The 9,789-nt window shown below is 42.9% G+C and overlaps 1 pseudogene; it reads left to right on the top strand.

Annotated features, from left to right (window-relative positions):
* Window positions 1–3,085: 3,085 nt before the first annotated feature.
* On the top strand, window positions 3,086–3,508 carry LOC148163013 (histone H2B pseudogene; annotated as a pseudogene).
* Window positions 3,509–9,789: the final 6,281 nt, after the last annotated feature.

Genomic DNA, 9,789 nt, shown 5'->3' with positions numbered 1-9,789 from the left:
TGTTTCTTTGTTTGACTAGTTGTATGCTTTTAACCATGAGGAGAAGAATATGAATCCAGGCCCGTGCGTGGACGTCACTCTCACCACTTCCATCAGGTCAGAGGAGAATTGCTCAGATTGATAGTAGTAAAACGATTTCCCTTGATGCCGACCATGTATCTGAACTCAGGCTATTTGAATGTCCACTTTGTTGTTGTTTACCTCTTGCTACATGGGCCTGAGCAAGTAAGAACCATCACATTACATACTCGGCTTTGCGTGAAGTGGTGCTTGAATGACTACAGACTTTGAGAAAAATGGACTGTTTCCTACTGGGAAAAGAAGATGTCAAGGAATATTCTATCCCCGTTCCTTAGTTCTGAGTGAGGGGAAAAAAAAATTCCCTGAGAATGTGTATTCACACAAGTGTCCTGATGTAGCTCTGGGGTTCATGTTAGCACTGCCAGCATGACGCCAACAGTTCCTGGTCAGAAACCCAGACACATGGCAAATGCACTTCTAATCCTTCCTGGAGGAGTAACCTTAATTGAGGCTGTTATACGATTCCTGCAGATAAAGTCCTCCTACACAAGCACACAATCCCAAAACAAGCCACCCCTCTAAAAGCAAACAAGAAACCAAACTGGAAATTTCCAAAGTATTATTACCAAATGCCACCTTCCAAACACGGTTAAAATGTTTATATAAATAATTACAAGAGGGACGCCTGGGTGGCTCTGTCGGTTAAGCATCTGCCTTCAGCTCCAGTCATGATCCCAGGGTCCTGGGATGGAGTCCCACATTGCGCTCCCTGCTCAGCAGGGAGCCTGCTTCTCCCTCTGCCTGCCACTGCCCCTGCTTGTGCGCTGTCTCTCTCTGACACATGAATAAGTAACATCTTTAAAAAATAATTACAAGACATGTAAAATGTGAGTAGGAAGCGACTCGTTATCAAAAATGTCTTAAATGGTTTTCTAGTCTTGAAAATACTAACCGCTAGATTAAAAGATCCACCAAAGTTTACACAACAAAGGACACATACGAGATAGAGAGAATGTGTGAACTAGAAGAGAGGTGAAACAAGTAAGACAGAACGCCTCATAGAAGAATAAAAACAAAAATGGAATGGAAGTGAGGAAAAGAGACTTAAGGAAAGGGGTAAGTAGTTATTAAATGCATCTCAGCGGCATTCCAGAAGCAGAAACTTGGATGAAGTTTGGAAGAATAATATTCAAAGACAAATGTCTGGTAATTTCCCCAAATTTAAGGCAGCCATGACATCCCGGATTCAGGAAGCACACGTGGATCCATTGTAGTCAAGCCAGGATATAAGCATAGAGAGCAAGATAGCAGACAACAGGGCACGGTGCCTAAAAATGGAATACCGAATAATGTGATAACATACCTCTTTTCACCAAGAAATGAAAGCCAAAAATAGTGCTGAAACAAAACCACTGTCAAACTACGGTTGCCTGGGTAGCTAGTGTATCATTTGATAATGAGGCTATCATAGACATGAAGATGTTCCAACCAGAACTCTCCTCAAAGACAGACTCTGCTTCAGCTGCTGAGAGTGCAGTCAGCTGGCAGTCCTCAGCCATTAGCCCTCTTAGGCGCTCGCTCAACTACAGAGAGCTGCCTTGTCCGAGCTCTGGGACTTCCCCTGATGGCCACATCCAATGTCTGATCAACAAGAGTTGAGTAATATAGGTCCCTCTGGTGGTTTCTTAGACAACATGGGTAAATTGGTGTTTAGTTTTGTTTTGTTTTGTATTCCAGCCAACAACACTTATATTTGGTCAGCAATTCTAGTGTGTGTGTATTGTTTTTACAACCTAACTACTGTTAAGAAAACAATTTTAAACTTGGTAAATGCTGATAAAAACACTAAAAACCTTTCTGGTGTTTTTATCTCTATGACTACTTCTTTGTGTGCTGTGTTTGGAGACTATGGTCTTTGCCATTTCTCCTGAGGGTCTCGGTCAGAACTCGGGGCAGGGGCTCATCAATTATCTCAGTTGATTTGCACCAGCACTCTGCTGGCCATGGGAGAGTTCCTGCCCAAGACATGGTGGCTTAGCCCAGGACAACAGTCCATTCTGAGTCCCAATTTCTGGGATCTCTGGTTATCTCTTGTGGACACACATAAAGGATTACAGGGCCCCAGGCATTTCAGCAGTTCCACAAACAACCACCCCAATCTCATATCCTCACCTCTCGCTTTGTGCAGAAAACATGGGGAAAAAAGATTCAGCTCTGGTTTATCCCATTCTGCTGGCCCTTCCTTACAGCATTTACAAACTAGCACCACCAGGAGCTATTATGAGATATGTAATTACTTATGACCAATTGAAATACCCCCCCACCTCTTAATTGTAAATTCTTAATATACTGTCTTTGGGTAGATAAATGAAAAGGGACTTGTCCAATTTATGCCTCTCTTTCTTGTGTGCTGCTCCCCACATGCCAAAAAATTTGCCCCCCCCCACACACAAAGCAATTGAATAGAAAGGGAAGGTGCTCCAATATTGCTACCTCCTGTTACACATGCTTGTTTAAACCCAGGCATCATTTTCTTCCTCTCTCCCTATGTACTCATGTGTTTCCATCACCACCACTTTACCTTTGGTGTCATTTTAAGAGATGGACACATTGACTCTGGGTCTCCAGAGCATCCTGGTTTCTAGCATGTCTTAATCCAATGGCACTTACTGCTTATCAGAAATAAGGTAATGATGTGCAATATAACGTATTCCAATAAAAACAGGACTCTCCTAAGATCTGTTACAGTTTTGATGTTGAAAATGAGCAGACAAAATGCACAATGAAATGGAATGTTTGAAAGATCTTCTGACCGAGGTCCCAACTAGTTTAGTGGGCACTGGATTTCCTTCTCCGATTGTTCGATGTGATGTGAAGCTCGAGAGTATGCCGTCGCAGGGGACACGGCCTGGCATAGAGTCCCGCTCCCCTGCGTTGCACTTTGTCCAATCAGATATGGAGGTTGCCCGTGACGTCAGGAAATGCAGCAACTGTAAATGGGCCAGCGCCCCCTCGGCAGCCGCCATTGTCCTTCCTTCCGAGTTGTCGAGAAGGCGAGCCCCACATGGCTGAGCCTGGCTGTGAGACCTCTTCTGGGGAATGCCCGGGCACGGAGGAACCCACAGCAGCGGACCCGAAGAGCCCGAAGCATGAGCAGCCAAGCCGCCAATGCCGCCGCCGCCGCCGCCACCGCCGCCGCCGCCGCTGCCCCAACAGTTTCGCCGCCTACTTCCCCAGGGTTCTGAAGCAGGTTCACGAGGGCCTGAGCCTCTCGCAGAAGACCGTGAGCATCTTGGATTCGTTCGTCAAGGACATCTTCGAGCGCATCGCCGACGAAGCCTCTCGCCTGGCCCGCTCCACCAAGTGCTCCACCATCACCACCAGGGAGATCCAGACAGCCGTGCGCCTGCTGCTGCCCGGGGAGATTGGCAAGCACGCCGAGTCCGAGGCCACCAAAGCCATCATCAGGTACACCGTCTGCCGATGAGCTGCCTCCAGACCACCTGACCACCTTGCAAACCAAAGGCTCTTTTCAGAGCCACCTCACTTGGCGGGAAAAGGCCTGTAGGCTTTAAAAAGTGGGACAAACTCTAGAGTTTTTGTTCTCGTTGTGGCATTCTGTGGATATTTAAAGTAGTTTTACTTTGAACCAAACATGATCGGCACTGCTTTCATCTATATTTGCGTGCAGTTTTTCCTTTGGACCACTGTGGACTCTGCTTAACCATGCCGCTTTTCTTGGCTTTCCTACGCGGTCATTTCTGTTCGATGTTTCTGTAGGTCCGCCATAATGGGGGTTATTTTTGTTATAATGATGTTTACCTTTTTCTCTCTCATTCTCTCATGAGCATGTGGTGAATTTTCCAGAGGTTCGTTATGGGTGATATGGCAACAGATAAAGTGCAGAAGCTGAAATCAGAATCCGTCTGACTTCTGTTAGGCGGGTTATTGAAGGGATTTTTAAGTATCTGAAGCAACGTCAATCTCCTTTATGCTCTTATAGAAAAGATATTTTTCATATGCATTTGAAATTTATGTTAACGTGATATAATGGGTTCCTAGTACAATTTTTAAGTGGATTCTGGAATACATGTGAACATTTCTGTCTTAATATTTTGTACAGTAAATACTGGCAGATGTTATTGACAGTACAGCTTCGGTGGTTCCTCTTTATTTATTTACTTGTTTTTTGTTTTGTGTGTTTTTTTAATCAGGTCTTTTATTTCAACAGCAGAGAAAGCAGTACTGTCCTGTTTGTGATAATATCACCGTAGCACTATACAATGTTTGTTAGTTTACAGCATAATTGTACAGGTACTATTTTATCTGGTGTTTACAACAATGCTATCATAACTAGTTTATTACAGAAGCAACTCAGATCCAGAGAGCACAGACTCCCAAGACTCGTAAGTGCAAGGTCAGTTCTTGAACACAGGAGAGCCTCACGCTCCACCAGGGTCCATAAGAAAATGTGGAGAAAAGAGATACAATTGAAGTAATTTTCCTGGTGCTGAAGAAAACTGTATTCCGTTACTTCTTACCACCTCTCATTTAAATTCGTCATCTCCTTTATCTTCTCACCCTACCCCCACCATTCTTACTACCAAAAGATTGAAAATATGGCTCATTCATTCACTCAACAGAATCCTTGGTATCTACTGTATCTGGAATAGGCACTGCAAATATGTCTATGTGTAAACAAACAAACAAACAAACATAAAAGCCATGCCTGACTTCAGGTTGCATTTGCTTAGAGTCTCCTAAGGTTCCTGTTTCTTTCTAAGAGTGTAAAGTTTCCCAAGGTAAAGCTGTCCTAGGTGTTTACTCATTTGCAGGGCAATCAGATCAACTAAAACTATTTAGGGTCTCTTTTTTTTTTTAGCGTTTACATCATCTTAAAATTTAATTTGCAAATATTCACAGATACCTTTCCACTGTAATGCTGATAAAGAAATTTCTTGTCACTTTCTGGCTCTAATAAGAATGATAGTAGCATTTCATCAGCAAAGGTGGTATTAAGATTTTGTTTGAGATCTATGTGCTCAGAATGACAATTTTGGTTTTCTAAGCCATTTCAGGTAACTTACTAGATATCAAACATGCCCTTCCAGTAGCTTCAGCAGCCATTGCAAACACTCTTTTCTCTTGGTTTATTTAAGTAAGTTATCGATGTTCCAATATTAAAATTTCCTTAAATTTGTGGAAGGAAACCCCTTCATCAGAGGCACTTCGAAGAAGTTTGTAGCCCGGAGATACGTATTGTGTGGTGTGTTTGCTGATGTCGTTTAGGCCTACCTTCCCCAATCAGAAGTGATCTGAAAGCTGTAAGTTCATCTGAGCTCTTTCATTACTCCCAATTTTATGAGCATTCACAACTATTTCTTAACCTCTTGAAATGCAAGCCCAACACTAATCGCCCTACTTCATTCTCCAACTCATTCCTCTTTCTTCAAAAGGAGTTGTTGTCACAATTCCTGAGTGAGTGATTTTGCATTTTCTCACACGAAGGGCTCCAAGATGCCCTAAGATTAAGAATGTCAATGTGCTGCCTGGAGCTTTCTGCTCTACCTACCTTTAGAAGGTGCTCAAACAGGTTGTCCCTGATGACAGTATCTATTCTGAGGGTATGACCATCATGTGCCCCGCTGTTAGTGATCGTCTCCATCATCGAGTGAACTGCTTTTGAGAGTACTCAGTCAGCAGATCCAAGTTTTGTTTTTACCGGGAATGTGAACTTCCTGAGAAGAGAGACCTTGTCTCCTTTGCTGTCATATATCAGGAGGGAGTACCATGTATGGCTCTTGGTAGGGACTCAGTAGTTGTTGAATAAATATGGGAAGACGGATGAGAGCAGATGTTCTAGAGTCCCAGAAGAGGCGGTGATGGGTTTGGAAAGAAAAGGCAAACCACAGTGCGTTGAGGAGTGAGATGAAGTAGATAGATGAGGAATGGAGATAGAAATTGGGTTCTCTTTCAAAGAAAAGGGATACCGGTCAGGAAGTAGGAAGAGAGTGTTAATGGTATCACAGAAGAGGGGTTTTATTTTAGGATTGGGAGATAGGACAATGTCTAGAGGTAGTCAGTAATACTGGCTGAATCTCAGTTAATGGTATAGCTGTTACATTACTATCATCTTCACCATACCTCTACCATAGGAATTTCCGTAAAATACCCCTTTCATCAGAACCCCAGTGCACCAGTTCTCTATTCCTCCACTTGGGCTGTGAGTTCTGCTTCAAGATAGCATTCTACCGAGCTCTGTCATTTATAGGCTGTGTGGCATTCGGCGGCTTGCTTAATTTCGCTCAAACTTAATTTCCTTTTCTCTTCATTGGAATGACCCACACCTACTTTAACAGGATAAAGAAAGCTAGCTTGTGGCCTCTGTCCAAACCCACTCCTGGCAGTCCTTTAAGAAGGCCCACCCTCCATGGTCACGGCTCTGTGTTTTGATTTTTACTGCAGAGAGGTGCTGGGCCCTGTCCATTCTGCATGAGTCCTGGGCAATTAAATGCTGCTTCTTAATCAAACTCTGACTGTAGAGTTCTTTGTTCCAGGCGCTGGCAACACAAAGCACCACCAATGGGGAACATTTCAGGAGGACTTACTAGGAGTCAGGTGTCAGGAGCTTTATATGCAGATATTTTTAATCTAAGAAACACGTAATGCCTCATATGTACTAGAAATATTTCTAAGCACTTCAAATGTGGTAACTCATTTAACCCTCTAAGAGTCCCATCTTCCAGACAGGGAGACTAAGGCCCAGAAAGATGAAGTAAGTTGCTCAGTGTCAAGGAGCTAGTCAGCAGAAGAGCTAGGATTGGAAACCAGACCGCCTGGCACTAGGTTTTGGGCCCTCACACTACTACAGTGTAAAGCTCCTGGCTTCAGCTTGACAACAGTCCAGTGAAGCTGCTACTATTATTCTCCTCCATTTTCCCCTGAGGTTCAGAGAAATTAGGTTCCTTTCCTAAAGTCACACAGCTGGTAAGTGGTAGACCAGGTTTGAATGAGGTTTCTCTGACTCGGAAGCTTATAACCATTTGGATGGCATGTAAAGTCCTTCCTCTAACAGTTTCAAGTTTTTTCTACATGTGCATATCACCAATCCAATTGTTTATTGAATAGAGATATTTTAAGGAACTTATTTTCATGATTTTTGAAAATATTTTCCTAAGCCATAATATCTGCAACGTCACAGGATAACATGGTGTTCGTATATTTCAAATTCACACCAACTACACTGCTTAACTGTAAGAAAAAAAATCTCTGTGCCACTTAAAACCATCTCGTGTGCCTGCAGAGGCACGTGTACCAAACGTAGGAATGTAATGCATTCCATAACACTATTCACCCACGGCCCACCCTTCATCCCCAAAATTCTGTTCAGACCCCTTTTCCTAAAAACCACAGGGGATGTTGGTTTCCTTCCTGGACTCAGGGAGATGTACATTGAGCGGAGTTCCTAGGTTGCTCACAACCCACTGGTCAGAACATTACTTGCATTGCAGTGATGTTTGGTGGGGGGAAGTGGACGGCTAGTTCCAGGGAATCATTCACCATACACAGCAGAGCTAACGAAAACACTGATCAACTCTTTTAGAATGTTTTAGTTTTGTGGCAAAACACTGCTGTCTTAGGAAGGAGAAGAGTAGCAGAGTGGGCTATCTATTAAAACATGTGCTGAAGAACAGGAGGTGCCAACTGGTTAAAGCCTGCCAGGGTTGGCAGGATAGCATTGGATGGTGCTCGAAAAACGTCAGAGATTTCAACCCATCACAGCTGTCAGTAAAACGCGTGTGGCGAGGCGTGCAAAAGCAAGCCATGTACACCTTTTCTGCCAAGGCTAAAACCTCACAGGGGAAGGGAGGGTGGGAGGGTGCTTAGCGTCCAACAAAGCCCTCCTTATACCCACTTCCCAGGGACCTGGTTGAGGGAAATTAACCAGACTGCAGAGAGGAAGGCCAGGCCTGGGTGAATGGGCTGCCTTCCTGTGCCATGTGGGAGGAAATTATACAGGCCAAATTTATTGAGTGCTCATTACCTCTCTTGTGCTAAGCCTTTTACTTCCACCATCTCATTTAATGCTCATAACCACCCTCTGATGTGGGTACTACTTTCATTCCCTTTTTTACTGATGAGACAACACAGGCTCAGGCATCTTCCCTAGTGGCATACAACTGGTAAATAGTAAAGCTGGGATTTGTACCCAGGTCGGTCTGACTTCAAATCATGTAAAACCAGGCCATATCCTGCGGACTGAAAGAGATACTTAGGATGTTTCCATATCTTGGCTGTCGTAAATGATGCTGCAATGAACATGTTAGTACCAATTCATTGTACCCGTTTTCTCCGGTAAATACCCCCAAGGTGGAATGGTTGCATCATACGGTACTTCTAATTTTTTGAGGAACCTCCATGCTGTTTTCTAGAGTGGTGCACCAATTTACATTGCATACATTACCGACAGTGCACGAGACTTCCTTTTTCCCTCCGTCCTCACAAGCATTTGTTATTCCTAGTCTTTTTGGTTATAGCTCTCCTAACTCGTAGGAAGTTTTTCCTTGTTGTTGCTTTTATTTGTCTTTCCCTGATTAGTGATATAGAAGACCTTTTCACGTACCTGTTGGGCATCTGTAAGGCTTCTGTGGAAAAATGTCTATTCGGATCTTTTGCCCAGTTTTTAAACAAGTTGTTTGATTTTTCTTTTTTCTCCTCTTGTGTTTTTGGACATCATTTTGTATTTTGGATATTAACTCTTTATCAGATACATGATTTGCAAGTATTTTCTCCTGTTGGACAGGTTGCCTTTTCATTTTGTTGACAATTTCCTTTGCTGTGCAGAAGCTTTTTAGTTTGATGTAGCCCCATTTGTTTATATTTGTTGCCGTTGTCCTTCCGCTAGGTGTCAGCTCTAAAAATAAATAAATGAATACATTGCCAACACTGGTGTCAAGAGGCTTACCACCTATGATTTCTTCCAGGCGTTTTATGGTTTCGCGTCTTATGTTTAATCTTTAGTCCATGGTGTAAGACGGTGATCCAATTCCATTCTTCTGCATGCGGCTGTCCAGGTTTCCCAATACCACTGAAGGGACTGTTCTTTCCCCTGTTGTATATTCTTGGCTCCTTTTGTAAATTAATTGACCGTATATGTATGGCTTTCTTTCTGAGCTCTCTATAGTCTCATCGGTTGATCTGGGCATCTGTTTTTATGCCGATAGCATACTGTTTTGATTGTTATAGCTTTGTAAAAGTGTTTGAAATCCAGGAGTGTGAGGCCTCCAGCTTTGTTCTTCTTTCTCAAGACTGCGCTGCCTATTTTCAGGTTTGTGTTTGTTTGATTGAATGACTGTTTGTGGTTCCATACAAAGTTTAGGATTGTTTGTTCTATTTTTGTGAACAATGCCATTGAATTTCGGTAGAGATTGCACTGCCTTTCTAGATTGCTTTGGGTAGGATAGATATTTAACGATACCAACTCTTCCCATCCCCGAGGATGGAATATCTTTCCATTTATTTGTGTCTTCTTCAATTTTTTTCTTCACTGTCTTATAGTTTTCAGTGCACAGGTCTTTTTCCTTCTTGGTTAAATTTAATCCCAGTTATTTTCTTCCTTATTATACGAGTGTAATTGGATTGGTTTCTTGATTTCTCTTTCTTATAGGTCATTTGCAGTGTGCAGAAATGCAACAGATTTTTGCAGTTTGATTTTCCTGCAGCTTTACTGAATGCATTTATTAGTTCTAACACTGTTTTGGTGGAGTC

The sequence above is a fragment of the Eumetopias jubatus genome, unplaced genomic scaffold (assembly GCF_037043125.1).
Source record: "Eumetopias jubatus isolate StellerSeaLion01/CBP00866 unplaced genomic scaffold, mEumJub1_p1.0 scaffold_11, whole genome shotgun sequence".
Lineage (NCBI taxonomy): Eukaryota > Metazoa > Chordata > Mammalia > Carnivora > Otariidae > Eumetopias > Eumetopias jubatus.
The sequence above is the reverse complement of the archived record's forward strand: the minus strand, read 5'-3'. Positions and strand labels throughout refer to the sequence as shown.